Raw genomic sequence first — 4943 nt, 5'->3', positions numbered from 1 at the left:
TGTGTAAAAATAAGGATAAGAAATAGCATAGAATGTGGGGTGTTAGTAAAAATAAGATACTCGGTTTGAAAGTCTGTCTCTGCCACTCCATTTATCAATTAGAAGTTTCCATCACCATCTTACCAGACCTAAAGCATAAATCAAAACACATCCTAAACAGCCTTAAACTGATGGTCCTAAAAAGATATCAAAAAAAAAAACAAAAAAAACCCAAAACATGCCTACTGCCACTTCTAAACAACCAGGAGCAAAAGCAGGGTACTGAGCATGTTCCCTGCACTCAACACCACCAGAGGGGTGGACAAACCATACTAAGCCACCCTTTCTGACTGACCCTTGGACACACCCCTACCCCAACCCCATCTAAGGTACATGCTTACTGCCTACTCAGGGAGTAAGCAAAACAAGGGATTTTGTTGGTTGTTCTCACTGTCTACTGTTGCAGCAGGGGCCCCAATGAAGCCTTGCCAGAAAAAAAAAGAACAAAAAAACTGATGGTCCTAAAATATTCAGGTAGATTTTCACCCAAGTTGGTGGTTTTTGAAGTAGGAAATTTCATCTCTTCAGCCTATGCAAAAATCTCTTGGGAGTCCATGTTAGGCAACACAAAGGTAGGCAATTCTTCAGGGTGTCAGGGTGGGGTATGTAAACTGTTAGTCAATATGTATTCATCCACACATTTTAAGTCAGAGAAAATAAAGAGAGTTTAAAATTTGAACATTAAGTCAGAAGTATAAATAAGGGGAAGGCATTTGGAATTGGCAATAACTTGCTATCAAGTCTTTTTCAAATGGGGAATTCTTGGTACTTGTTCAAAAGTTAATAGCAACAGACTTTACTATAATGGAGATATGATGATTCCGCTTAACAATGTGGAGAGAGTTAGTGATCAAAGTATTATTAATTGCCCAGAGATAATAGAAAGTTCATGCCTAAGCACACTGGTTCTAGTTTATTTATTCACTGAAAAATTTTGCTTAGAGAAATAAAGTGAGACAACTTAGGTTAGAGAGGAAAACAAGATGTGTGAATGTACTTATACTCTTATACGACACTTTATCAACTATGAATTTTTATCTCATACCAGAAACAAACGTAGAAATGAAGCAGATCAATCTAAAGTCTCTTTAGTAAACTAAGACTGTATGACACTAGAAATGAAAAACAATACAAACATGCCCCTTCGGGACATTTCATCATCTTGACAATATTGGTTGTGGGTTTAAAGCCTGTTTAGTAGTCTGAAGAGAAACTTAAGTACACCCAGAAATTGGGTCAGTTAATTTACACTCATCTCCAAAATACTCTCAGTAATGACATAAAAAGTAATTTTAACTTTAAACAATTATATCAATCAATTATAACTCTATTATCAGAATAAGCTAGAATAATTCAGAAAACGTGCGGTCTAAAATCTCAGTGAATTATGATAGCAATGGTCAGTTTTTACTGAACCTATGTACCTATCAGGAATTTTAAGGTTCAGCTGCTTGTTGCCTCTTTCCAGAACTCAAGACTCTCTCTGGAATACTGATGATTTTTGACAGAGAAAAACAAAACATGGAAAACTACCACAGGCCCTTAAAGCTTCTGCCTGAAATTTACACAGGTCATTTACACCCATATTTCATTGGCTGGAGAAAGTTGCAAGACCACTCCTGCATTCAGAAGGGCTGAGACCAACAGTTCCCTCACAGGATGGGACATCATGGAACCAGAACTCCATGGGAAGAAAAACTGGAACACAAGACCATTCTATTTGATGCCCACACATTGTTGTGTTACAACGTTGTGTGGAGTTTTAGATATGTAAACCTCAGTTTTCCATTGGCCAAAATACATTATACACTCTATGAAGTGATCATTCCAAATTAAAAGACCTCCCACAAGAAAAACATGAACTGGGGAGCTATTCATGCACTATGCTTGTATTCAGTGAACAATATTCCATCCTTCTCTGGAATTCTAAATATGTTTGCCCCATTTTAACATGCAAATTCTTTCTTTTGCTATCTTTATGGTTTAGGTTTACATTTTACATTTTATTACATTTTAGAAGTTGAAATGAGGCAATAATTATATTGGTTAAACACAGATTGGCTGAAACTGGAACTGAAACTTCAGCAGTCCAGATGCCTGCTCTGCTACTTACTAGTTATGAAAATTTGGCCACCTGACTTAGCTTTCTGTATTTCAGTTTTCCTTTCAGACAAGGAGTCATCTTATGTTTATCATGGTATTGCTTTGAAACTTCAAAAAGATAGTACATGGAAATGCACTAGAGCACTTCCTGGCAACCAAGAAACCTCGTTTAAGTGGAGATGATGGTCTCAGGTTGAAGTGAAATCTCCCATGTGACTAAAAGCAACTTATTAGAAAATGCAAATATGATCAATGTATAATTTGGCATTCTAAATCTGAGAAATAATTACCTGCGTTATTTTTTTTCTCGAAAACCACTATTAAATCAATTTGAATAAGTTGAGAGATAATCAATGAACTAATATAAGGCTCTAATATACATATAACTGGTGCATTCTCCACCTGGAAGAATCAAGTTTACTATTGAGGTCAGATCATATACAGGTTAGACTAAGTAAGATGGTGGTATCACATGCTACACCTAACATCAATTATTTTATACACAAGAAGAAAAATGACAGAAATTTTGCCAATAATTTGCCCTTCAAGCATTTGCTTTCCCAGTTATTCCCTCTCATCTTGATCTTCAGGCTGATCTCTCCATAGGTTTATTCCCTTCTGCCTAAGAACATGTCCCCAAAAGAGAACCCTGTATTTGATACTGTTCACTCTCCAGCCGCCATTCTGTATCTTCACATTTCACTTTAAGAATTCCTGCAGAAAGTGTTTACAACAATCAACTGTTTAACATATGCAACTTGATACATTATGGAAACTTTGCTTTGGTTGTCCAAATCTCTTCCTATATTCTAAATCCTCAATTTCCTTCACTTTTTGAAAACATGTAACACTCTTGACCAAACTCTCCTTATTGAAAGGAGATCCTTCTTCTTTCATATATGATATCTCAAAGCTGAGATTAGTCCCCTCAGTAAATCTTTCCTTATTCTATATCCCTGAGTCTCCAGCAAAAGTACAATATTAAGATAATAAAGCTGATGATATATACATTAATAAAATATATTCCTAATGCAATAGCTGGTGAAAAAAAAATGAAAATAGTATTAAATGTTCAATTTGCAAGAGTGAAAAAAACTAGAAAATCTTACTGAAGAATGAGATACAACATTGAACAAATGGAAATATGTTCTTAGATGAGAAGGTCTACAGTAAAAACAAAAGCCAATTCTCCCCCAAATTTTATATTAATTTAATATAATATCGATCATAAACCTAAGGTATATTTTTTACATGTTTTTAAAACAATAAAAATTCAATTCAAATATAGAATAAATTTAGCAAATGTGGCCTAGAATATTCAGAGGGAACAAAGAAAACAGAAGGACAGAAGTAGGTAGTTTACTTTAGGTATAGCTTGGGCTTCCCAAGTGGCTTAGATGGTAAGGAATCTGCCTGCAGTGCAAGAGCCCTGCGTTCAATCCCTGGATCAGGAAGATCTCCTGAAGAAAGAAATGGCACCCCACTCCAGTATTCTTGCCTGGAATATCCCATGGATGGAAGAGGCTACCATCCGTGGGGTTGCAAGGAGTCAGACACAACTGAGCAACTTCACTTTCGTTAAATGGACTTGAAAACCACTAAAATATAAACAGCTTGGTACTGACAGAGGAAGAGAACAAGAAGAAAAAACGAGGCAAGGCCTGCTCAGTCACATCCAGGGAAACTAACTCTGGTTATTTTCTCTTGAGAGAATTGTTTCCTGATGTGAACTTAGACAAAATTATGTTGCTGAGAGATCATGCAATTTATGGTAAAGCACTAACCACACTTCCAGCTTGAGTCACCAGATAAAGTACCCATTGGGACCAATTGATATCCTGTTAATGATACTAAGAAAAATTTCTAAAGATATTATACTTCTTTCTTACACTGCAGAAACCCATGGAAATGAGCTTTTTCAACCTATGTATCAGAGGTCCACTGTACCAAAATAAAACTTCAGAGATCCATTTATGGCTCCATGATCAATTAGTTGTTAGCTATGACTGACACAGAGCTCTCCTGAGTTTGGACAATTATACCTACCACAAAGAGGATTGCTAATAATAAATGAGACTATTTTTGTAAAAAGCCCGGGACGTGATACTTAGTATATAGAAAATTTTTGGTGTATTGGTTTGCTTTGAACTTGGTGATAAATGTCCAAAATAATTCCAGTTTTCTAAAGTTTTACATCTCTTATAAACCACTTGGGCTAAGTTCCTTCCTATTTCTTTAGTAAACCAAATCCCAACTCTGATATGTCTGAGTTTTCTTTGGCACATAAAGTTCATTAGCTTTATAGCAAACAGATTTTGGACCATAGTCATTTAACCTCCAGTTTTTTTGACTGAATGTATTCTGCTGAGAAAAAAAATAATAATAATGCCCCAAACTTGTTTATTCAGCAGTATAACTTCAAGAAACATTAATAGGCCTACCAGCCAAGCATAAACCTGTTAGATTTTTGCTTATGAAATCTGCTATCACAGCTTCTAGTTATTACTCTCTCAAGAGTCTGGGTAAAGCTTTGTGCTCTGTGCTCATGATTCATCTTCCTCAGTGTGAACAGTTAGTGACAAGATTAAAAAACATGAGCTTGAAAAAGAAGTTGAATTTTCAGTGAGAAGTTTAGCCTTGTTAAGCATGCAATTGGCATAATTTCAAAAAGAGAAAAGAACAATTTGCTTCTTTGCATAAATAATTTAAGAATCAGCCACTCTGGTAGCAGCCACAATGAATGTAAATTGCTCTTTCTGCAGATTTAAGTTCTCCGGCATCAATAATAGACACTTTGACCA

This window comes from Budorcas taxicolor, chromosome 5 (assembly GCF_023091745.1).
Source record: "Budorcas taxicolor isolate Tak-1 chromosome 5, Takin1.1, whole genome shotgun sequence".
In the NCBI taxonomy this organism is placed as follows: Eukaryota; Metazoa; Chordata; class Mammalia; order Artiodactyla; family Bovidae; genus Budorcas; species Budorcas taxicolor.
The sequence above is the reverse complement of the archived record's forward strand: the minus strand, read 5'-3'. Positions refer to the sequence as shown.